Source organism: Ailuropoda melanoleuca, chromosome 1, assembly GCF_002007445.2.
Source record: "Ailuropoda melanoleuca isolate Jingjing chromosome 1, ASM200744v2, whole genome shotgun sequence".
NCBI classification, from domain to species: domain Eukaryota; kingdom Metazoa; phylum Chordata; class Mammalia; order Carnivora; family Ursidae; genus Ailuropoda; species Ailuropoda melanoleuca.
Window position 1 is genome coordinate 104,505,211 of NC_048218.1, and position 26,621 is coordinate 104,531,831.

The 26,621-nt window shown below is 41.7% G+C and overlaps 1 protein-coding gene and 1 pseudogene across 8 annotated transcripts in view; one reads left to right on the plus strand and one right to left on the minus strand.

The window, feature by feature from the left end:
• PLCH1 (phospholipase C eta 1) overlaps positions 1-26,621 on the plus strand; it is a 209,147-nt gene that overhangs the window by 41,250 nt on the left and 141,276 nt on the right. The gene's annotated exons all lie outside the window — the stretch shown is intronic.
• Positions 24,045-26,621, minus strand: part of LOC109490629 — a 10,119-nt pseudogene continuing 7,542 nt past the window's right edge.

Genomic DNA, 26,621 nt, shown 5'->3' on the forward strand with positions numbered 1-26,621 from the left:
AGGGGATGAAAAGATCTGCGTAGAGTGCAAAATGGCAAACAGAAGGACTGGATATTTGGGAAGCCCAGCTGGACCAGAAGTAACAACATTCAGTCTTTGAAGCTTTATTTACCTTTAGTTGTTAGAAACAACGAGCCTGTTGCCTTTAAGTGAGATCCGTGGCAGGCCCTTCCTGCTGGATTCAAGTTCTTTCTCTTAAACCATGGCTGTTGGGAGTCCAGCCAAGCAGAAAGGCCCTTGATTGTTTTATTCCTTTATGCTTGGGAATACCAATTTTCCGATTACTAAATTAGAAAGAAGAAATAACATGCCTGATAAACAGTCAACGTTTCCTTCAGATTTGCAGACTTCTCACGTTTTAAATGGTTGCTTATGAGAATTATTTCCCCTTAGACCTGTGTTACAAATTTAAGCCTTTGTTCTTTAAGCTTCATTTCCATAATTATAATTAATTTTCCCCTGCTCTCTCATTTTCCCAATTGTCTTTTCCTACTCTGTGCCTAATGTATGCACAGCGATTGATGGGAGGATGAAATGTCTTTCCATGAGTAGATTCAGGGTTCTTTCAGGGCAACGTAATTATTTGATTTAGTTACATAAAAGATCCAGGTTTTTTTTCTTGGACCATAGCAATCGTTGTTAGTGATTGCATCTGTAGTCACAAAACCTTCCTATTTCACATAAAAACAGAGGTTAAAAAATGCAGTTTGTCCCTTTATACTGTGTAAATGAAAAGTCATCCCAACGGACCTGTGATACTTTATATTTTCTTAGGACTCGTTTCTCTCAGCAAGTATGTCTGAGGTTATTACAAGTGCAGACTCTTGGGGGGCGCCTGGGTGGCACAGCGGTTAAGCGTCTGCCTTCGGCTCAGGGCGTGATCCCGGCATTATGGGATCGAGCCCCACATCAGGCTCCTCCGCTATGAGCCTGCTTCTTCCTCTCCCACTGCCCCTGCTTGTGTTCCCTCTCTCGCTGGCTGTCTCTCTCTGTCAAATAAATAAATGAAATCTTTAAAAAAAAAAACACAAAACCAAACCAAGTGCAGACTCTTGGTGTCAAAGGGATACTCAGATATCATAGTTAAGGCTTGTGGCCTAGCCGGAAGTGGTTTCACCCTCTCTCAGCTTCAGCTCCCGCCCACATGCTGGTAACTCCCAGCAGCGCACCCTGGCTTTGACGGTCCCTTGGTGCGCCATACCCAGGTGTCCACCCTCTCCCCTGACACCACTGCCGCCATCCAGCGCCTCAGACTCCACACACCTGAAGCAGAATGCCCTCTTCCCGCTGGGGCCTGTCAGCCTCCCCAGCCGACGTGCTCCTCCCTTTCCTCATTATGCCCCAGCCTCGACGTGCTCCTCCCTTTCCTCATTATGCCCCAGCCTCGACGTGCTCCTCCCTTTCCTCATTATGCCCCAGCGGTGCTGACTTTTGCATTCCTCGCTCGCAAAACTTCCTTCTTCTCCTCTTGTCTAGCTTTCAACTCATCCTTCGGACCCCAGAATAATGGTCCTTTCTGCAGAGAAGCCTGGCCCCTGTTTTAAGCTCTCCTGTCCCCCTGCACTGCTGCCTCACTACCGTCGTAATGAAACAGTTTCACGAAAAACCAGTGTAATTTCCGTCCCCCCACTCCTGCTAAGTTCCAGGCAAATAGAGACTTTTCTGACTTCTGTCTCCAGTACGTAGGAGAGCGCATTGCCTACATTATAGTAGGTGCTCAGTAAAACACTGCTGAATGAATTTACTCATTTAGTAGGGGAAAGAAGAACCAGCTCCTCTTTCGTTATTTTTGCGCTCTAAGTTTGGCCTTACAGCTTTGTGCTGTGGGATGTATCCGTTCTCTGGCTGCAGACCCTCATCTTCCCTTCACTCATGCTTTTGCCATGGAGAACAAAAGAATACCCATAATCCATTCCTTCCTGAGACTGAGAAGGAAAAGGCCATTTCTGCCGAGAATCCTAGTGTGCTTTAGAAAAGGTGATTACAAATGTATAATGCCTTGAAATGGAAAAGGACAAACTCATTTCTTTAAAAGAATTTTAGACTTTTTGAATTCATTTAATGCTCCTTTACAGAATTTCCATGTTGGTTATATGTGTGTTGAGTTTATTCAACTCTGAGTATGGAGGCTTCATTCATTAAAATAACACTATCAGTAAAACCTGCCTAATTGCGGTATTTTGCATACTATTAAAATTCTCTGCTGCCTGTGCCTGAAAAATCTTCAGTCCATAGAAGTGAGTGTTGTCTGTGGGCTGATTCTTACCCCAGAGAGCATAGAATAGACCTGCACCAAAACAAAAGCACCAGTTTTCTCTGTAAAAGAGGAGGATAGGAGGCCTGGGGGTACATGAGAAGAATAAGCAAACAGCATAGGGCTTCTTTAAAACTTAAGAAAACGCACTTTTATTTTATATTTACAAACAAGAAAAATGTCAGCATCTAGGCCTTTCATCTAAGAATCCCAAGCAGTGTAAGAGTGCACTCCCGACTTCCAGGTAGCAAAGTGACTCAGAAAAAACACCTACCTGCGTAAGATACATGTAGACTTTGTGAAAACATTTTTTCTCCCTTTGTGTAGCCTATTTCTTATCTTGGTCAGAATATGTGACATATCACAGTGTTCTTAGAATTTTTCCTATTTAAGTATAAAAGATGGTGACTTATGCCCAATTAAAAGGGAGAACAGTGAACATATTTATTATTTAGTGCCTATTTTTATTCCTTGCCAACTTGAAATTGAACATCAGTGTATAGTCACGAATGACCATTCTTTGAAATTACACCAGTGTTAGAATTTCAAGGTATTGTGCTCTTAAACTAGCAGGAGCTTATCTCTGGATGTGGAGACTTGTATTAATTAACTCTTAGAGCAAGTGGTTCCCAGCCTTGGCTGCACATTGGAATCACCTGGGGATATAAAACTGTTGTGTGCGTCCCCCTCCCAGATTCTGACCTAATTGGTCTGGGGTGTGGCCAGGGTGTGGGAGAAGTTTTAGAACTCCCCAGGAGATGCCAGTGGGCAGCCAATTAGATTCTGGTGAGTTGAAAACCCCAGACTTAAGGTGACAAATACATATTGTCTCAACAGAGCCACAGAATTCATGAGTTTGATAATGGTTATTTTCTATGATAGCCTATATTATACTAAATCTTAAAAGTATGGGAAGAGGGGCATCTCATAGTGTGAGTAGAGAGGAAGCAGGAAAATGGAGAAGGGTCATTTATGCGTGGGACTTTGTGGATGTTGGTTTTCTTAAAAATTTTTTTTCACTTCATTTTTATGGTGATAGCAATACAGGCTCACTGTAAAAAAGTTGGAGAGTACAGAAAAGACCAAAGAAACAGGGAAAACAATCGATAATCTCAGTATGTGTTTTGTTTTATTTTATTTATTTTAAGCAAGCGCTATGCCCAATGTGGGGCTTGAACTCACAACCCTGAGATCAAACGTTGCATGTGTGCTCTACTGGCTGAGCCAGCCAGCCGCCCCTCAGTATGTGTTTTATGCCTGCACTTCCTTAAAATGATCTAACAACCAAGGTTTAAGTAGCAATTCTCAACTCTGGTTATATATTAGAATCTTCTGGGGTGCTTAAAAAATACTGATGGTTGGGTTCTACTCCAGTCTGGTAAAAAAAATCTCTTGGGTGTGGGATCCAGATGTCTTATTCATTCTTTCATTCTGTATATCTCCATTTTCATCTCTGTATATATCTACACCTCTATATCTCTATATGTTTATCTTTAAGTGATTTTGATGCACTGGGAGGGGTGAGAATCAGTGGGCTAAGGTTGTTGATTGGCTAAAACATCAATCAGTAAACTAAATTGAGTATTAGGTTATATGAAAATCTCGATTTTTATGCAGATGGTGGGGCAAGTGATATGCTCACCTTCATATCAGTATTTCCTTTCCTAACCGGCTTAGCTCATACTTTATGTATGTATGTATTTATAGATTTTTTTAGTCATTAGAGAGAGACAGAGACAGAGAGAGACAGAGAGAGCATAAGCAAGGGGAGAGGCAGAGGGAGAGGGAGAAGCAGACTGAGCTCAGAGCCCGATGTGGGGCCTGATCCCAGGACCTAGAGATCATGACCTGAGCTGAAGGCAATTGCTTAACCATCTGAGCCACCCAGGCGCCCGTCATATTCTTTTTAATATCATGCTTTCTTACTGTCCTTAAGATGTGGTTTGTCTCATAGCCAATAGATGTGTTACATGATACAAAAATAAACCTTTGAGCATTAACTGATCTCACAATGTTATCCACGGCCTCCTGGTGTTGAATAGAAATACTTCGGGGAAGGTTCTTAAGGACAAACAACAAAGAACATAAAAATAGTGTTTTGTTTTGATTAATCCATGATGAGGACTACACAGTTCACAGCAAGATAATTTAAGAATTGATACAGAGGGGCACCTGGGTGGTACAGCGGTTAAGCGTTTGCCTTCGGCTCAGGGCGTGATCCCGGCGTTATGGGATCGAGCCCCACATCAGGCTCCTCCGCTATGAGCCTGCTTCTTCCTCTCCCACTCCCTGCTTGTGCTCCCTCTCTCGCTGGCTGTCTCTATCTCTGTCGAATAAATAAATAAAATCTTTAAAAAAAAAAAAGAATTGATACAGAAATAAATATGAAACACAGGAATTGGGGGAACAGTACCATCATTTGGAGTACATCAGGTGTAACCGTGAGTATCATTAGAATTATTTGCCTGTCTAACTTGGCGAAAGGGGGACCTAGAGACTTAAAGAAGCGCACCCATTTTGTTGTAGAAGGCAGACTTTGTCGAAATCTGTTCTCCCCCTATCACTCTGCATGTGAGAAAACGACTGCTCAGGACCCCTTTGTTATTCTAGAAGTTTCAGAGTTACAAAGGAGAGAACTTGTCTCAGATTATCCTTATGTTGCATGATACCTCCTTCTTGGCACATGGGGTTGTATGGGGGACACAGAGAGGAATTCGGGGCTGATGCTGGTATAACTAAGTTTAGACCTAGTCAGGAGGAATCAGTGGATTCTACATGGGCACATTCTTGGGGCACCAGCAGGACATTTTAGGGTTGACTCTGAATCAAAGTTGCCACTAGAATTGGTGATAGTGGTTGCTTTACCAGCTTGTCTCCTTTGAGTCTTTCAACAGGACAGTTTTACGGATAAAACTCAGAGAGGTAAACAATTTGCCACAAAACACATCGTTGGATTATGGTGTAAACCCAGGTTTGTCAGCCTCTAAAATCCGGGTTTTCTCTATTGTGATACAAGGATATGTTATACAAACTTGTTTCTTTTAAAACAACTCAGGGTGTGGGTTAGAGTGTTTTAGAAGAGCTTTCTGACCCTTTAGAGGCCGCTAAAGGACTCCACAGAGGTACCAGTGTGAGTTGCCTTTAGGCTGAGAAGGGCGTTTAGGGAACCGGGTGTGGGGGCTGGGAACTGCTATGAACTGGAGGGGTCCTTGAGAACACGTTGGAAATGCAGACTCTTTGAGTTGCACCTGGTACCTACTGAATTGGAATCTGCATTTGAACAAGATTCCCAGGTGATTCTATACACTCTGCAGTGTAAGCAACACTTCTCTCAGAGATCTAGGCTTGGTGTGAGCCCTTGAGCGTGAGGGATGAGTGCCTACCTCCAAGGAGCAGGTGGGAGCGGGAGGGAGTTAGGGGGAAGAGAAGAACTGTTTCCCACCAAACAACACATTTAGAGGGTGGAAACCTGTGTGTGAGGAGGGGCAGCTAAAGACAGAGACCCCAAATGCTATCCCAATGCTCAGATTTCCAAGTGGGAGAGATGACGGCTATAAATGCCCAGGTCATTTTCTTTGTAGAATGGACTTAAAAATGTGAGCCTCCTATGTCTAACACCTAGGAAGGTACAGCTCAGGACATAAGCAGTACCCTGGTCTGCAATGATGCATGATGCATCGGAGCTAGAAAGGACTTGGGAAGCCATCTGATTGGAGGATTCCAAACGGAACCTGTACCTGGGCTTTAGGTCATTAGTGAAATCACTGAACATTATTCAAAACTCTCTTATGTATATACGTATACATTTGTGCACCCTTCTAGGAGCACAGTCCTTACTTTTTATCACATTTCTAAGTAATCTGATATAAACCTTTGCCTAAAACCAGTCTCCTTTTATAGATAAGAAGGTGACTGGTGCCTATTCACGCCAGTCAGTTATTGGCAGAGTTAATTTCTAAATGCAAGCCTTTTGCCGTTTCACCTTGACCGGTCTTTATGATCTCAGCTAGGTCTTATGAAATGCTAAGTGGATTTTCTGTGGGATAAATCTTGCAAATCTCTGCATTTTCTGATTATTGGAAATGGTTCGATCTTTAGAGCATTGGAATATTTTGACATAAAAGGAATTTTACCAAAGCATTTCAAAGCCTCTGTGTATTGGCCCGGTGAGCATGAAGATATTTATTGCAGAGCTGCTACAGGGCAGAAAGTTCTGGGCATTGGCCCTGTTTGGCCCATCACTGAGGGCAGCAGTTTTCCATGACACAGGGCTCTCCCCACCTGGTGGCATCCAACTGACTTTTGTGTGTGTCTTCATAGCTAATGAATGATTATGAACTCTCTGTGGGGAGCCAGGTGCTGAACTTTACAAACAGAGTAATATAATCCATGTAGCATTTAGATCAAGTAATGATTTCGCTATCTGGTAATTTACTATCCCGTAAAGTGTTGACTCCGTGAATCCAAAGGACATTTAGGACATTTTTCATTTCTAAGGATAAAGCTTTTAAAGCTGCTACTCCGTAAAACCACAGATGAATGGCCTTTAGTTGTGGAAGTTAACTTGTTAAGGTGGGCCGTCTTTGCATCTACCAGAAATAACAGAGTATCCAGACCTTTGTGAATTATGTCTGTGTCAGGAAGATGGCTTCTGAAGGACAAATACTTAGTATCTCAATTTGCAGCCTGTGTTTGAGACCAACTTTCAAAGACGTATGCTCCTAGTTTAGTTCCTGAGAATCTATCTGGGAAATAATATTCTCATAAGCCTCTTATTCTGAATCTTTAATTATATGTTTGATCCCCTATCCCTTACCATTTGTCCTAAATTATATAAATCAGTGCAGAGGTTCCATATCTGGCAACTATAGGTACCATGATACTAGTAATGTAGCATTTTTTCTTGGATACATAACAGGTTCTGCATAAAGTACAGTACTAATTTATTTCTAAATTAGATTAATTTATATAAAGTGATAAAATGTTATTGGTTTCTTATTTTATCATCTTTAGTATTCATGAAGGAGCAATTCTTTCCTCTTTTCTCCAAGGTCTTTAACAAAATTAGCCTTTGTAACCATTTTTGTGCTCGTTGACTGTGAATGAGGAGAACTAATGAAGCAGAAAATTAAAATTCTTTTGATGTTTTAATTTTAATACTAATCATTAATCTACACTTCATAGTTATTTTCTCATTGATAAATTTATGGCTTTAAAAAGTGTTTCTATGTTTTATAATGTGTGTTTATTTATTTATTTATTTAGCTACAGGGCTTTATTAGATTTTTGAAATTCTTACTATTGGTATACCTTGCCAAGGAACAAGAATTTTGGCAGCCAAAAATCAACTGGATTATTGGCAGAAGGCTTATTTGTGCATGCTCCCAAGCATTTCACTGCTCAAGTGTACATTTTTTTAAAAAAGTTAAACATGGGCCATCTTGAATATGTTTTCACCTTTAGAAGCGTATGCATTTTCTGGGAGTACTTTAGAGAGTGGTAATACCAAAATATTCATGCTATTTTGGAACTAAAAGCCCTGGAGTTGTTGTATCGAATTTTCAGGGCTGGAAAAGACCTCAAGGACATCAAGAAAATTATTTAATGCAGCCAGTTTGTGAGATCCTTTTAGAATGAAAACTCTAGAGAACAGGGAACATGACTTTAGGGCCCAGCATGTGAGAGGTGTCCAGGAAGTGAATGAATTAGTAACCTCCTGCATTCCGTCAGTGAGGATCCTAAGGCCTGGGAAGGTGGAATGGTGGGCCTAAGGTGAGTTTACCTGAACTGTCAGCAAGTGACAAGAACGAAGTCTGTGGTTCAGGGTGGGATACGTATCACGTCACACTGTGTGCCTATATTCATGCAATTCTTGGTTTCATGCTGAACGGAGGCAGCTTGCTGGTTCCCAAGTGCTGGTATAACTGTCAACCATCTGTTCCTGCCCCGGGTCCTTATTCCCCAAGCTAGTCTGAACACACGATGTTGCTTCCTTTTCCGCTTCCTGCCTTAAATGTTTGTTGACCTAGCTTCTGTGGTGGGGATTCGGCAGTTAACAAAGTAGAAATGGTCCCTGTCTGTAGAGAGTTTACAGCCTTGCCTCTCCTTTGCTGTTACTCTTTTCCTCCCTCACTCCTCCCCCCACGCTCACATGGGACCTTTATGTGCTGGATGCTTTTTCTCTGGAAATAACTTTATACTCACAGAAAAGTTGCAAGAATAAGAATGCAGCAAAGAAACTTCATATATCTTTACCCAGATTTACTTACTGTTAACCCTTACCCTCTTTATCGTTACAAACTTGCACACACACGTGCGCACACAATTATTTTTTTCTGAATAATTTGAGAATAAATTGCATACCTCATGGTCCTCTGCCCCTAAATACCTCAGTGTATATGTCTTAAGAATAGGGGTATTATCTTATATAATCATGGCACAGTTATCAACTTAAGTAAATTCAAAATTGATAAGTCCTTTTAAAATTTTTTTTAAGAACTTTTATTTTTGAACTTTTTTGTTTGTTTTTAAATCTGATCTCTACAGGGAGACAGACCTGGGGAGGGAAGGAAACTAGCAAACATGGAGAAAATGTTATGGCATCGTAAAAACTAGAGTTGGGGCGGGCCTGATGTGTGTGTGACCTGTGCTTGCTTTAATGCTCTGCCGCTGTCACCTTGAGATTCTTTATTTTTGAAGAAAGCCTCGTATTTTCATTTTTTTAAAAAGATTTTATTTATTTATTCGACAGAGATAGAGACAGCCAGCGAGAGGGAACACAAGCAGGGGGAGTGGGAGAGGAAGAAGCAGGCTCATAGCGGAGGAGCCTGATGTGGGGCTCGATCCCATAACGCCGGGATCACGCCCTGAGCCGAAGGCAGACGCTTAACCGCTGTGCCACCCAGGCGCCCCTCGTATTTTCATTTTGCGCCGGACCCGGAGATCATGTAGCCTGTCCTGCCTAACATACCTATGTCCTGGGCTAGGAACTTTTGCATCTGATATTGTAGGTAGTGTTGTCAATAAGGAAACTGAGGCTTAGAGGGGTTTAAAATAATTGGGCTCCCGTTGCTGAGCTACCTGGTGGGAAGGAGATTTGAACTTCAGGCTTTCTGATTCCGTATCCAGTGGCTGTCATGTCGCTTTCAACTACTCCCTGCCCCCACCTCTCCTCGCACTGTGCTTAATTATTTTGCATTTGGAACTGTCCTCGCTCGTTTTCTTCTCAGGAACTCTACCTTCTTTTGGTACCACAGACTGTTTCTCTCTCTCTTCCTAAATTGCTGGGCTAAAGTGTTCCCTAGAAGGCTATTTGGAAAACCTTAGTAAGTTGATAATTTTCTCAAGGGAGCTGCCCATGAGTAGTTTCCATCTTAATCTTCTCTCAGATTTACAGAGAAAAGGCTACCTATGGTCACTCCCTCATTCATCCCTATATCCCAATCGCAGCAACTGGTTTTCTTCATGCTCCCAGCTTTGGGAGTCCTTCTGTCGTCCTTGGGGATCTAAGGTCCTGCCTCATTCCCAGAGTCTTCAGCTGGGAGTTGGAGAACTATCTGGAATCTGAGTTTCTGTGTTTGGGTGGGTCTTCCTGCCCTCAGACCTTCTTGGTGTTCACCACTGGCCTGGTGCCTTCTAGGCTCCGGGAGGGCATCTGCAAACAGGACATTCACTGTTACTGTTCTCAGGAGTTTACATTGTCGTCCTCCCTGTGGCTGTGTCCCGTCTACATAGGATGGCAATTAGGCAGAGACAAAATTAATAAACCAGGGTTGTTGTCGGGGAAAATAAGATGAGGAGAAAGGCTGGGGCGCCTGGGTGGCACAGTCGTTAAGCGTCTGCCTTCGGCTCAGGGCGTGATCCCGGTGTTGCGGGATCGAGTCCCACATCGGGCTCCTCGGCTGGGAGCCTGCTTCTTCCTCTCCCCTGCTTTGTTCCCTCTCTCGCTGGCTGTCTCTCTCTCTGTCAAATAAATAAATAAAATCTTTAAAAAAAAAAAAAGATGAGGAGAAAGGCTAAAGAAGCAGTCACTTGACTTGGGGAAGAGGCCCTTTCAAAGGAGGATGTGGAAAATGCACTATTGGAGTCGCGGACGATGACCACTCTGTCTCATCCAGAAAGTGACAAAGGACTTGACTCTTCATTTCTGCAGAGTAATTTAGGTGTTGTGATAGTACTCGCTCTGGGACATAGTGAGAATTGTTACCAGAGGCAGGGCGCCTGGGTGGCCTTCAGCTCAGGTCATGATCCCAGGGTCCTGGGATCGAGCCCCACATCGGGCTCCCCGCTCATCGGGAAGCCTGCTTCTCCCTCTCCCTCTCCCCCTACTTGTGTTCCCTCTCTCGCTGTCTCTGTCAGATAAATAAATAAAATCTTTAAAAAAAAAATAAATTGTTACCAGAGGAATCATTACCATCCTTTTCCTTGGTTTTCTTCCAGAAAGAGGGCTGATATCTCCCTGTCTAGGTCATTTAAGGTTACCTTGCCCTAAAGGTCATCTTTTGTTACTATAATGTCCTCCCCAGATACTACAGGATTAGATTTTCAGAGGAGCCCATCTCCTTCCTGTTCCTCAGGGCATTTACGGCCACCCAGTTCTCCCCAAAGCCCACCTCCCCTTCCCAGGAGAGTCTTTGATCAGCTGCACAAAGGCAAACAGCCCTGAAGTCTGCTGGGCTGGGGTTGGCTTTCTGTGTAGGACGAGCCTTGCAGTTTGGTCCCTCCTTAGCCAGGCCTTGGCTTCGGCCGGCCTGGGAGACTTTCCGGAGATGCGGCTGCTGGCTCTTTGGCCTGAGCTGTTGTGGCTCCTGACTGCAGTCGGGGCTGTGAGCTGTTCTCCACTCTGCACTCAGCAAAGCTTTGTTTAGAGGGAGGTTGTCTCATAATCTAGAATCTCCTTCTCCCCTTTCCCCCACTCTTCTCTCCCATTGTTATCTTCATGTTTGCACTCCTCGTGGGACCAATCTGTGTATGCAGTGTTCTGGGCTTCAGGATTACCAGATAAGGGGGTTTGCTTTATGATAACCACACGTGCCTCCCATTGGAATGCACACAGTGTAATCCCTATTTAACTGACTGTAAACCAAGCCATGCCTGGGCAGATAATATCATTTACTTTTTTTATTAAACCCAGAGATGTCAGATCAAGGCATGTAAAATGCCCTCCATGAAAATACCAGCTATGGAGAAGCACAGTTATTACATAAGCAAACAGCCCTGCTCTAGCTGGAGTGCTGGAGAGAACAAGTACTTCGGGTTTTTTCTGGACTCTTAGGCTCCATCTGTCCAGCCCCTCCTGCCGAGTGGGGAGGTAAAGGGGCTGCTCCGTTCAAGGGTACAAATGCCTCCTGAGTGCTGTGGGGGAGTTGGAATGTGTCACCCCTTAAGTTTTGAGTATTTAATTAAAGCTTCAGCCCCGAGAGAAGATACTTGTTTTAATATATGTCATTGTCAACAACTATTAGAGATTCCCATGTGCCTACCTATCTCTGGTTAATTCTCCTCTGTTGATGTTATAATTAACACTGATTAGAACTGATGGTAGATACCTAAACCAATTGATATTGATTTATAAAGTCTGGGTACCTTTATTTATATCTGGATATGAGTTCACGCAACTCAAATGTCAATTGAATTTTCACATTTTCCAAGTCTCTACTGAAAGCATTTCGAGTGCTGTAAGTATTCACTGGCGGCGAGCTCCTGGGTTTATAACAGGGCCTGTGCATAAAATTTTGCCCGTGAGGTCTCCATTGTTTTGTGTGGATAGCTCAAGCTGACATCAAGCTCTGAGCCGACCAAGGATTTTATTTGGAACCTACTGACATCTTCATCAAACTGATAGTGATGTGCCTTGTAAAAGTTTATGCTAACCTATAAAATTTAAAGTGACATGACCGATAGTCATCTTTTTAAAAAAAATGAGAACTTTTAATTTTAACGCCAAGAGTCTTGAAGGGGAGATCAATAAATCATCAAGGAACCATCATTTCAAAGAGGCAGTTGGGCCAAAGGGTGGCTCATGCTTGTCCTGTGGAACATAGCAATATTTAATATGGGTAATGCTTAGTTTGTTTTGGGATTCAGATGCTTAAAAATGTGTAGCAATTACTGCCTACTGATGCATGTCAAGTTTTTAATGAAGGAGGAGGCCCAACTGGTTTATTTGACAAGCATGTGTGAGTTATAGGACATGTTCCATATCATTGGAATACGTAGTTCTCTCTCTCCAGTGATGCATAAACAGCCACAGTGAGCCTGTTGTCCAGATAGAGCCCTTGTTTTCGCCATTCTCAGCACAGTTTAGCAGTCATTGGATAGAAACCTGCATTCCTCCAGCTCTTTCTCGGCTCCCAGGTGACATTTTTTTTCCCCTAATGTTATGTTAGTCACCATACAGCACATCGTTAGTTCAGGTGACATTTTTGTAGTACACTGGGTTTACAGTTCTGGTTGTATTCCTGTCGTCTAGCAGTTAGTTCTTTGGCAATAAGGTTAAGCGTGTGTACATAGTACTTGGGAAGAACACTGTTTGGATTGGAAAGCCCAGTTTCCGGTAACCCCCACCCCCTGCACTGTTAGCTTTGTGATCTTGGGCAATCATGAAGAGTCTCTGAGGCTCAGCTTCCTCATCTGTGAAGGCAAGATGATCTTGGTGCCCCTGCCGCTTCATATAGCTGTTGTCAGGTTCACGGGGGCATCTGTTCCTGAGAGCACTTTGTAAGGGGTGGAATATAAAGGACCACGCAGGAGTGGCGAGGTTATCCTGATTTCTGCCATGGAGCATTTAAGTACGTTGCATACACCTTTGAGGAGCGCTTAACTTTTTCCTTGAAAATGAACTCACGGTAGTGTTCCATTTTGTTCCGTGGCGCTCGATGCAAAAGTTCTAGCAATTTTCTGGGGTAGTCCTGACAGGGGTTTCGGAGCTTCATGTAGCAGTGGTTTCCTTAACTGCGTTGGTGATGAACAGGCTGTAGGTGTGTACCGCGCTGGTTTGCCTGAGGTGATACATGAGTCTGTAATCCATTTGACCCCAAATCTGCAATGACGGCAGCAGCCTTCCTTTAGTGAGTTGAGTCCACTGTAAATATACACTGAGAGCAGATTTCCGGCGCTGTCCCACAGACACACGGGGGCAAGAGTCTCTACCCTTCAGCGAGCTGTTCTTTCTTCTCTGTGATTCACATGGACCACATAATTGCGTGGTGCTGCGCCTACTTCAGGGCCAGACGCTGCTCGGGAGGGCCAGCAAGTACAGGTAGCCCCGAGTGGTCATGGATTTTGATGAAGGACTGGTGCCCAGTGTCCCCAGGATGACCTGAACCAGCTTGGGCTGAAGAAGGGAGGCTCAGACAAAACATCGCCGCCGTGGGCAGGTGGATACCCCGTCTTATGAAAGCCAATGGCTCACTCATCCTGAGAGCAGGTGTCTCCCTGGAGCGTCCACTTGGGAATCTCCTGAAATCCAGCTCTTGGATTTGTATGTATGTGTAGGATTCTTGTTGGGGTTTCATCTGTCAGTGTAGTTACATTGGGGTTTTGCTAGAGTATTTTGAGGATCTGGGGTTTCCTGTGTAGTTGAGTGCACAGTGAAGTTTCATGAAAGGAATTAAGCTCAACAGAGTTATCTTTGTTGCTCTTGATTGAGCCTTTCAGATGAAAAAATCGATTGCAGGATATAAATGACACGCTCAAGATCTCCAGACTACCTTATCTGGTGAAGAGCGCTGGCCCTGAAGACAGACTGTGGGGATTCAGATCTCAGGTCTATCTCTCATTTGCTGGGCCAGCTCAAGGGAGTTACTTGACTTTTTCCTGCCTCAGTTTCCACATCTGAAACTAGAAAAAGGATTATACTTAATTCACTCACAGGCATTGTAAGGATTAAATAAGGTGTGTGCAATGCTAGGAGAGGTGTCTGAAATATAGTCTGTACCTCATAAATATCAGTAATTCTCAAAGAAAATTCTCCATCGTTTCAATACTCCAATGGGAAGGGTTATTTCCTCCCTAGTTGAGAATTACTAAACTGACTAGACTTTAAAAAATGTTTTTTTCCTGAATAAAAGAAGTAAATGCTCATTCTAAAAAAGTAAAATATAGTTAAATTTCAGAAGAAAAGAAAAATACCTAGAGATTTCACTGTTAATCTTTTTCATATATTTTTCTAGTCATTCTGTTTCTATACACATATTTTACATAATTAAAATCACATTGTATAGTTAGTTTGTATCCTTTCTTCGTATAGTATGTCACACATTTCCCAGGTAATGGCAATGTCTCGAACATTGTTCATGGCTAGATAGTATTCTAAAATATGAATGCATATTTTATTAATCATTCCCTCGTTGATTGGCATCTGGATTGTTGGCAGTTATTTTAATAACTAGCGCTAATGAAATATTCTTGTATGTACATTTTTATATTTCTTTTTTTTAGGATTTTATTTATTTATTTGACACAGAGAGCTAGTGCGCGCGTGCGCGCGCGAGAGAGAGAGAGAGAGAGAGAGAGAGAGAGAGAGAGAGAGAAAGAGAGAGCACGGGAGCGCATGCGCACATGGGCAGGGGGGAGGGGCAGAGGCAGAGGGGAAGCAGCCTCCCCGCTGAGCAAGGAGCCCAGTGTGGTGCTGGATCCCAGGACTCTGGGACCATGACCTGAGCCGAAGGCAGCCTCTTAACCGACTGAGCCACCCAGGCGCCCCCGTTTTTATATTTCTTATGGCTTTATTAAAATTTATGCTCTTAATGTACAATTTATCAGCAGTGTGTGAAAGGTCCTGTGGAATCAACCTCTCACTAAATTACCTAGGCGCTTTGAGTAAAGGGCCAGAGGACAGGGTCTGGAAGGGTGTGGTTGGGCACCACCCAGAGGCTCTTTTTCACCCCGAAGTTACTGCTGCTCTCCACGGGCTTTTGAACTACTTGGAATGCACAGAAGACTGTGACTGTGCTTTGAAAATTGGATGGCTAGTTTGAGATTACGGTTTTCCAGATGATTTTACTTATTCAGCATCTCTGTGTTCCCAAGCCAGAGGCCCTAACGCTTCTGCCATTGTGGGAATATTCTCTAACTGGGAAGAGTGAGGAATTCTGAAGTTCAGCCTGCAATCTTGTAGATGGTTTTCATAACCTGGAGCGTGGAGCCGGTGGGAAGGATCTGGACCTGGAGTTAGCTTGGCTTGGCTGCCTGGTTCTAGCACAGCTGTGGAGTCTTGGCCATCTCGGCCAACGCGAATCTGTTTCCTTACCTAAATTGAAAATATAAGTACTAATATATCCCCTTGCAGGATTTTCATAAAGATTAAGAGAAGGTAGTGTTTCCGGTGTTTGGTAAATGGTAGCTTTCATAATTACCTTGCAAAGCAATGTGGCTCCCATGTTTGTGTCAGTAGGTTTTTTAATTGGACTTGGGGGTCTTGGGGCAGATACATGCCACGCTGTCCCTCTGAGTTGGTCTCAATTTGGAATTATGTGACTGGTGAGATTGAGGTATGTGTGGAGACTGTACAGTGTATCACCTTTTCAGCATATGACCTGATTAAATAAAGTTCTATCCAACCGGTGACTGGAGTGGCTGTTCGCTTACCTCTGGATATTGAAGACCTGTTTGTGCAGGCACTGGGAGGTGCTCTTGGCCTGTACTAGCTCATTTACTCTTCAGAAATACCCTACGAGGTGGGTCCTGCAGTCTCCGCATGAGACTATTTGGGCTCAGAGAGGCCCCTTCAGTTGGGCTGTCAGATTTAACAAAAGTGCAGGAAATATTGCATGGGGCATACACTACAAAATTCTTTGTAGTTTATCTGAAATTCAGACTTAACCGGGCGTTCTGTGTTATCTGGCCACCCTACCCATAACTTCTCCAAGATCATGCAGTGAAGGAAGGACAAAGCTGGGACTTAGGTTTTCTTCCCTCTGACTCTGAAGCCCGTGCTGTAGCCAGTTACTCTGTGACGTGTCAGTGAGAAATCAGAAGTAGAACTCAGGTGTGAAAGGTGAGGAAATTGTTGTCAGATGGGGTTTAAAGTCCTTCACTCATTGTAAATTGACAAGCTGAACTCGGAGACACTTTTCTCTTTCACCTGATTGGTGGAAGATAATTCCCTATTAGATCTAATGGTTAACAGTAGAGACAGCTAATGAGGGTTATGAGATACCTATTATATTGCCAAGTACTGTGTTGGAACTACTCTGGAAAAAGCCCAATCTTTTCAAATGAGGATTTCAGGTAAGAAATTGTGTGGTTGTTGAGGTGACCCAGTCAAAGGAAGCACCACTGACCCTGAAAGCCCATTGACCTAGACTTGACATTATACCTGACCTTCTGCTGGGAGAACTCTGGGGAGGTCCTAGGGGCAACGTGTCAGTCATCTAGGGAGTACCTTGGGCAACGTGCTGACCCTAGAATAGGTGTTTCAGTATGAGTCTTTCCAATGGGCTGCGTAGAGAATTATTAGCTGCTGCTGAAGAATTGGATATTTAATAAAGTGTAGATATTTCTGGACTCTCAAAAATCCATGAGTTTTCCTTGGTGGTCAAATGCATTACTCAGGGGCCATGCCTGCTTTCTAAAGGCTCGCCCGCCTGCTTGCTCACCCTGCCATTCAGGATAAACCTGAGGCACTGCCCATTGCTGTGGTGTTGGGCTTCATCTTTGAGCCAGAGGTCAGCCTTTTTAGGGAGCCTGGAGAGCTTTGAGCGCTAGAGGGCAAGACGCATGAAGAACCTACTGGAAGAAGACTCCCTGTGGATGAGGAGGGGCAGGAGCGGTTTGCTCCCTCCCTCTCTCCTGATTCCCCCAGGATTGTGGTGGGGAATCTTTGGAAGAAAAGGGAAGGGGAAGTTTGCCAGTCTCCCTTAGGAGCACTTTGGTCTCCATCTCTATTCTGGACTGAGTGAGAAATTGACCTAAAGATGCCTTTTGCTTTTCAGGTAGCTTGGGTTCTGGCAAGTCAGAGGAACTAGAAACCCCCCATTTGGCACCAGTTCTGTGTTTTGGGAACATTAGCGTCTTTTTGTATAAGATTATCTGGGAGTATTAATTGTTTGAATTATTTAACAGGAGTGGGTATTTCTGAGATACCTCAAATTTGGGGGTACCACTCTACATTTAAAGTACTGGTTCATTCAGATTAAACAATGAACTCCACTGCATTTCTAGGTTGATGTAAAGGATTTCAAGACTAATAACCATTGTATGATAATGATAATACAAAATAACTGATTCTAAGTACTTTATGCATATTAAATTCTTGCAATAACATTTGAAGTCGGGACTATTATTATGCCTGTTGTACAAATAAGGAAACCAAGCATCAGACCATGTAAGTAACTTGCCCCAGGTCACACAGATGGTTGGTGGCAGAGTCAGAATTTGAACCCAGGTAGAGGGGGAGTGGAAGGCAGAGGGAGAAGCAGGCTCCCTGCCAAGCAAGGAGCCCAATGAGGGACTCAATCCTAGGACCCTGGGATCATGATCTGAGCTGAAAGCAGATGCTTAACCAACTGAGCCACCCAGGCGTCCTGGGCTCCTAAACTCTTAACTGCTATTTTGTGTAGTTGTGTGTTTGTGTGTGTGTATGTCAGACATAGACATAGGTCTGATGCAGTCTTGCAAGAAGGATATCCTAATTATGTGTACTCACACACATCTTTGACATTCAGATTTTTCGGAGGGTTTAAGGGTAGAGCATGATACCTCAAGGGAGAGGGATGGGTTAGTGATCAGGGCTGGGTGGTCCTGGTGGGAGTGGAGTAGAGGGGTTAATGCTGACATTTACAGAATAAATGGGTAGTGCTGGGAGTCTTAGGGGCTTCAGCAGAAACCAGGGAGAAGAAAATGGCAAGAGGCACTGATACTAGAGAATTCTGGGAGGAAGGGAGTTAATGCTCAGGATGGAGAGACTTAGTTACAACTCTTAAATGCAAGACTACAGTAAATTGCTTGTGAAAGACCTGCCCTGCCTCTTTGTCTGTCTACCTATCTCTGTAAAGAAATTGATAAAACATGCAAATAAATGGTTATGTATGTTTTAGGGAATTTTAATTTTAATAATATGCTGGTTCATTCACTAAAAACTGGCTTTTTCAGACCCATTCTTGCTACTTAACTTGCCCACAGGGATGTGATTTTTACCTGAGAAGTAGCCATCGCTGCCCAAGTATTTAGAAACTGTAACCTCTTTCATTCTAAATTGGAAACATTGCAGTGTCTTCTGTAATCATGGCTATGTTTGTGTGTGGAATAAGGACAGAGGAAAAGCTTCAACGCTGTCAAGAATATGTGCTTACCCTGACTGGCACGAAAGTAGTGTGCAGCGTAGAGGACCACAGATAGCTTATTTTTTAATGGCTTGTTTTTGCCTCCAGTGGAGTGATGTTCGCTTCCGAGAGTGTGCGAGTCTGTGTGCGCGCCTCTGTGTGTCTCTGTGTGTGTGCGCGTGTTCCTTTTCTGCATTCAGCCTGCGTCACTACCATGGTAATCAGTGTTTCTCAATGGCCTCTGTAGGTGAGGAGCGTTTCTTTGAAGGCTAAAGAGGGGCACTTCCCAGACATTAAATGTGCATAATGCCTGGAGGGTTTTAAGCCCTGCACTAAGCATTCATGTCTCATACCCAAAGTAGCCCCAGCGCCTGCATTCCCACAATCGCGGCAGCCCTGGAGCAGATGCGTGCAGTGCTCCTATCTGCCTGTGCTTTGCACTTTGGGACAAAGTTCTATAATCATAGCTCACGGATTTGTTTTCTCCACACTGTAAAGCCTGAATTGTGAAGATCTCATCATGCCATAAAGGGCAGCATGAGCCAAGTTCTTGGGGCTGCTGAGGATTTCTTTGCCTTTTTTTTTTCTTTTCCTTTTTGGAGATGTGTATCAGAAAAAGGCTTTGCCTTTAGAGAGAAATTTGACTGCTCTTGCCAATAATGTGTAACAATAGTAAATTTAATGGCAGACCTTGAAGTGTATAAAAACTTAAGTCCAGAAAAAGGTAAGAGTCATACTACTAATTTTAAGGTAAGTGGAATAGTTCTAGTGAAAGATGGGATACATTTCTTAATTTATTTTATGTTTTGTTAAATATTATTTAAATATTTATTTGAACTCTTGACAACATATTTGAGATTCTATTTCAATAGGAGATGAAAAGGTAAAGTATTTTTGATGAGGCAAAGTGTTGGTTTTTTTTTTCTTGCAAATCTATACTTCTGTAACAGTAAAATTTGCATGTTGATGAATCGGAAGGGCATTGTAATAAAGTGGTCAGTGACAAAACCATTATATTTTTAGGTTACTAGCCAAGGATGTAGATATGCTTAAAAATTGTATTTGTCTGACACCTATGAACAGTGAGTTTTAATTTAAACATCTCAAATCTTCCTCAGTTTGAATAATGAGTAAAGCTGTATTTTAACTTCCTACTATAATCTGGACAGAATGATTCCCCATTTGTATCAGTTAAAGAGAGTCATGTAGAGTGAAAATAATTAGCTTTATAAAATGACATGGTGTAAGTATTCAGCATAGATAAAATGGAGGCAGAATCCACATATCATGTTCTTTGAATCTGTCAGCTCCTGTAGCGTGAGAGAAACATTTGAAAGTATGAGTTAGGAGATTAGAAATTTAAAATACATGGGGATTGTTCTTGAATTACAAGAAATATGCCTGCCTGGTCAGACAGAATAAATGACATGTCAAGAAATGTCTTGGAAACTTGTCTTCCAACTGGAATTCGTCTGTCATTTCAGATTATTCATGTGCGTCTACTCAGATGTAACTTTATCATGTCAGTGCTCCATGTGAGAGCCTGTCTTGAGACTGTTGCTAGTTTATGGTATCAGCTTCAATGTGTCAGGTTCACAGTTCCAGCACTGATGCCTGCTTTTTATTCTAAATATAAATTAGACCATGGATGAGATTTCCGGAGCACAACTGAGTTTTCTAAGCCTGGGAAGGACCTTTTATATAGAAATAGGGTAGGACTTGGGGGATTTGGTTAACTCGATATGCAGTTTGTCGGAAGGATTTTCCATTTAGAGTTTTGTCTTAATATGCTTGGAAACTTTTGTATGCTGAATACAGGAGTAAGTTGAAATGCATAGCATATTATTAGGATTGTCTGTCTTTGCACATCACAGAAATAATGATGAAAATGATTTCCATTACTTTTACCATATAAGTAATCTTTAAGATTGAATTAAAGTTAAGCTGAAGCATTATGGCAATTTGAATGAATTTTTCTAATCATATAAGCTTTCAATGTGGATGAATATGAATGTAAGGTGTCTTATTTCAGGGAAGATGTTTTCATGTACAGATGGTCTTATCAGATTTTTTTCATGAGCATATATTTCATATTTTACTTATTTTCAATTGTTTTAATGATTCATTTTGCTAAGTGAAAAATTTTCTTTACTGACTGCCCATCTTGGTATTAATTTTAGTGGATGGCAAGACTATTTTAAAAGAAATCTTTCTTCTGAATTCCAGAACAGTTATAAGTGAAATATCTTAAATTATACAGAGCAATTCCATTTCAGTGTGTATAAAATTAGTAGATTCTAATTTTCATCAAATCTGAGTTGTATTTATTATTAAACAATGTTAGTGGAAGTGGTTTCAGTTGATGGGGCTATGAAGTTGAAAAATGTTCATTCAGAACCAGAAAGACCAAAGAAACCCGAATTTTGATGGTATATCCCTAGTCTTAAAACTGTATATTAAGTGTAAAACTCATGTTTGTTCCTACGTTGTGTATTTATGCATATACTTAGGAAAATATTATTAGCCTCAAATTTTAGTATAATGTGCTAAGCCTCTGAGTTGGAAGTCATCTCAGTGATTCTTACAACGCTCAAATCTGTGAGGTATTTAAATTGCAACACAAAAACAGAAGTCCGAGGAAGCTTTAGGCATGTAAGGTGAATGTTTTTATAATCTTGTTCTGTCTATGAACCCCAACCTCCCTTTTAGCAACAAGAGCTGATACTACTCCTTACTTCACAAGGTTGTTATAAGAATTACTGGCATAATGCCTCTGAAAGCATTTGGAAGATGGAAGGACCCCAGAAATGTAAGATGGTATAATTCTAGAAATAAGGGTAATGCACATTTCATCTACTTTAATTGAAGAGAAATTGTATTTGTTCTAGAGTGCAAATAAAAAACACTTTGACCTAGAACCTTGGTAGCATCTGCTACTAATTTTCCCCTTGGCTTAGTATAACCTACATGACAGCAGTGTGCACACTGTGTATTAAATGCCTTATGCTGATGTCAATGTAGGAGTGAGTCCTAGATTTCTAGAGCAGGAAGAAACGATGGCCACCTGACTCTTTTAAGGAGAACAAAAAAATAGGCTGCACATTTTTCTCTAAGATACGAAGTACATTTGTAGCTGGAATTGAGCCCTCCAATTCCCAGATCATGATGGCTGGACCTACTCTTTTTAATGATACAGATTTTTGCTTTTAGGAGATGCTAAGCATTTTAGATACTTGTGAGTTCTCGCTTTATGTCATTTGAATTCTTTGTACAAGGGAGGGGAAAATGAGAGTTTCTCATGGAATCCATAACTGTTAATAATTAATTGGTACAGTCAAAGATATGTTGAATGCTTATATACAAAGTGCTGGTGGGGGATATGAAAGTGAATAAAAGTATTAACCTTTTTTAAAAATAATGCATAGTATAGTGCAGACATACTTCTATCACTGTAATTATGGTAACACTGTCATAGAGAACATTCCAGTGGTAGCTTGAGTGTGGAGAAGTAAGCAAAGGATTTCTGGAGGTAACATTTGAGTTAAGCCTTGAAAAATAAGAAGGATTATATCTGGTAGATAAGCAAGGATTGAAGATGAAGTAGGCAAGGGCCGGGTATTAGAATAAAGACCTCATAATCCAGGCTAAGAAATTTGGACATTATCTCTCCCTGTCCCCCTCTTCCCTCTACCCAAAGGAGAAGTTTTTTTTTTGTTGTTGTTGTTTTTTTAAAGATTTTATTTATTTATTCGACAGAGATAGAGACAGCCAGCGAGAGAGGGAACACAGCAGGGGGAGTGGGAGAGGAAGAAGCAGGCTCATAGTGGAGGAGCCTGATGTGGGGCTCGATCCCATAACGCCGGGATCACGCCCTGAGCCGAAGGCAGACGCTTAACCGCTGTGCCACCCAGGCGCCCCGCAAAGGAGAAGTTTTTAAGCTGGGGAGAGATTAATCTGATTTGAATTTCATAAAGATCTCTGACAACAGGTTAGAGACTGAGGGGAAGGATGAGACTAGAGCAAGGGAGACCAGAAAGCTCTTGCAGTAAATAGGTGAAAGTACAATGGTCTCAAGTTTCTTAGCTTAGACTTTTCACCTTTTCATGAGAAAATATTGGACTCTGAAGTTTACATTGGTGTCCTTTGCCCCTGATCAAAGCTGCCCTAAAATTCACACTGCGTCTTCCTCTGTATGCACATTTTATCCAATTACTATCTTGCAATTGGAATACATTAGCTACAAGTAGGTAATTACCTGATGTGAAATTTAACATTTCTGCTCTAAGTTTACAACCTCTTTTTATTAGGCAGAATTTTGCCTGATTATGATGAGCTCTGTTTTTCTTTTTTTCAAGATTTTATTTACTTGTTTGAGAGAGAGAGAGAAAAAATGAGAGAGAGAGAGAGAGAGCACAAGGGAGGGGGAGAAGGAGAAACAGGATCCCCGTCAAGTAGGGAGCCAGATGCAGGACTCGATCCCAGGACCCTGGGATCATGGCCTGTGGTGAAGGCAGCCACTTAACTGACTGAGCCACCCAGGTACCCCTCTGTTTTTCTTCTACAGAGAAGAAGAAATATTTTCCCCAAGAAGCTCAGAGCACTCCAACTCAAACTTTTTAAGGGTATTATGACATTGATTTGAATGGTGTCATGTTGCTTGCATAATCAGTCCAAATATAACAGAGTAGGGAGGTCAGTGGCCATATCTTGGTATTTTAACTTTGTTAAAAATTACTATTTCCCTATTTAATGAACAAGGTGAAGCTCATGATACCGTGTACTTTATTCTGTTTCATAGCTCAATTAGCCTAGTTCTGAACAATCTAGTAGGGCAAGTTCTTTATCATTGTTCTCATTACATTTTTGTGCTCTTTTCATGTATTTTCTGTTCTAGATAAATTTTAGAAATAGCCTGAATAGTCCCCAGAGTAATTCTGTTTGGATTTTTTTTAAAAATTGGAATTTCATTGATTATGAAATTGCATTGATTATGGAATAACTGAGGTGAATCACTAACTTTAAGACAATGAATTCTGCTTTTCAGGAACATAGTAGGATTCACTAAATTTTAAGTCTTTTTTTGTGTCAGTAAAGATTTAGAGTTTTTTTTAAAGAGATTTATTTGAGAGACAGAGCGAGAGCGCATGAGTGCACGAGTGGGGGGGAGGGGCAGAAGGACAAGGAGAGAGAATCTCCAGCAGACTCCCTGATGAGCATGGAGCCTGACACAGTGCTCCACTCACAGCTTGATCCCAGAAATCATGGCCTGAACTGACACCAAAAGTCGGAAGCTTAACCAACTGGACTACCTAGGTGCCCCTAGAGTTTTCTTTCTTCGTGTAGTTCATCTTCATTTCTTGTCAGGTTAATTCTTGTGGTGGTTTTAGTTGGTATTGTGAATAGATTTTTATCAGTTGCGTTTTCTTTCTTTCTTTCTTTCTTTCTTTCTTTCTTTCTTTCTCTTTTCTCTTTTTGACTGGGAAAATAACTTTATTTTCTTTGGGGGTGTGGGTAGATGTCTAGTCTCAGAATTTCTAGAATTGCTTCTTCGCACCAGGGCGCTTCATGACTTTGGGCATGTTGAAACGCCACAGTTTTGCTCAAGGGCCAGCACTTGCACAGTGGGACAACGTTACCAATCTGGACATCCCTGAAGCAGGCAAACAGGTGCACAGACATGGTGTTTCTTGAAGCAGTTGTATTTTCGGATACAGTGGAGGTAGTCCTGGTGGATGACAGTGGTCTTCTTCATCTTCATGTTGGTCACCACACCAGACAGAATCTGCCCTTGAATAGAGACATTACCAGTAAAGGGACATTTCTTGTCAATATACGTGCCCTCAGTGGCCTCCTTGGGAATCTTGAACCCCAGACTGATATTTTTGTAGTATCACAGGAACTTCTACTTGCCAGTTTCTCCAAACAGGACCCTCTTATTTTGAAAGATGGTCAGCTGCTTTTGGTAGGCATGCTCAGTCTGAATGTACGCCGTTGTTTTTTTTAAGATTTTATTTATTTATTTGATAGAGAGAGAGAGTGAGAGAGGGAATACAAGCTGGGGGAGTGGGAGCAGGAGAAGCAGGCTTCCCGCTGAGTGGGGAGCCTGATGCGGGGCTCCATTCCAGAACCCTGGGATCACGACCTGAGCCGAAGTAGACACTTAACAACTGAGCTACCCAGGCACCCCTGAATGAACGCCATTTTAAACACAGTAGTATAAAAGAACTAGTACAAGAAGTATGTTTTCTTCTCTTAACCCTCTCCGCCTCTTTCCTAAGGAAATTACTTCTAACTCTTTTACTATCCTTTTTGTAGGGTTTTAGTGTTACGTTCATATCTCTAAATGATGCATCTATACTACTCTGTTGGTTTTCAATTTTTGATATCATCTTTTGATTTTCTTCTATGGTGGATGAGCATCCCCACATCTCTTTCAGTTACTTTATTGGTTGGCTATTTTTGTGACTTAAACAATTTCGTTTACCTTTTTTTTTTCTCCTGCTCTGCCAAATAGAAATACTCTACCTAGTGACCATGGTACTCCTTTTACCAATCCTTTCTCTCACTTGTCCCTCCTCACTTCTCTCACATATAATAATTTTTTCATTCTTTTTCAGTATTCATCATTACTCCTTCCATGTTTTAATCACAGGTTGATTTTAAAAGTTTAATACCAATAAAGTTTACATACTATGGCTGCATAAAATTATGTTATTATGAGTACATAAATGTTCACCAGAGCAAGTAATCCCCTAATTTAATTTTTAATTGCTCAATTTTAGTTAAGGATACTGCTTTGGAACATGGTATCTGAGGAAAACGGTAGATTCTGAAGATTTCTATACCAGATGATGGCATCAAATTCATTAGAAAAAAGTCAAGTACCTAAAAGTCATTTTGACAGCTAGCAATCTTCATCATAACTCAATGAGATGAGTAAAGTTGTTATCTCAACTTTGGGGATGACGAATCTGAGGTACAGAGAGAAAAATAACTTGCCCCAGGTCATAGTGTAATTTTGTAATTGGTAGAGCTGACATTTGAATACTGTTGGCCAACTTTTTAGCCCAGACTTGCAGTCATGTTCTTTCTTAGTGATGCTGTTACTTTCTTGAAGTTGGTAAGATACAGAGGCAAGAAACAATGGACTGCCTTCTCTGTTAAAAGAAAAAAATTGTTAACAGTTTTATAAAGACATCTTGGTTTAATTTCTTCTCTCTGCATATGGTGTTTCCTGGAGAAAATGGGCCTGCAGCCGAGTACTTCCTGATTAAGAGAAGGAAGAGCTATGAGGTAATTGACATAGAGCTCGGCATAGGGAAGCAGTAGGGTAAGAATGGTTATAGGGTGGGACCAGATCATGCAAGGTCTTTAATATCCCCCTGAGGAATTTGGGCTGAATCTAATGAAGAAGGAAAGAAGACGATGAGCTTTGGAGTTGATGGGTGATATAAAAGTTGTAGTTGAGGAAAAAAGAGTGGCGTTTTGGGAAAAAAAAAAGTACCATGAAGGATTGATAAAGGGTCCTGCAATCTACTTGAGAAATTGGTTCAGGCATATCAAGGCCATGAGCCCTAGTCATGGATTTTTTCACAAATGTTCCATTACTATCTCTAATTACTTGTCAGCAAAACAGGAGCTATCATGAGCAAGTTAGAGTTATTTCAGCTGTCTCTTTGAAGAAAGGTAAATGATTATTTCTATTGATCTGTTTAAAGAGTAAGTCATGATTGTAGATGTGTGTAATAATAAGGCTTTCATCTAATTCAGTGACCTGTTGCTTCTTGCTTTTAAAAATCAGTGTCTGTATTGTCTGTGTTTTCAGGTATGGTGTGAAAAGATAAACCCTGAGAGAATATACAGGCAGTGGTCTGAGGCACCCCTCCCCCCAAATGCAGATATAAAATCAGAAAAAAAGGGACAAAATAAAAGACAGCTTTAAAGGCCTGTTGTGTTACTCTCTTTTATAATTTCTTCTTGCATATTTTTTCTCTCATGTCTATGTTCATTTATCATCGTTTGCCCCTTTTCTTTTTTTTTTTTTTAAATTTTATTTTATTATATTGTGTTAATCACCATACAGTACATCCCTAGATTCCGAT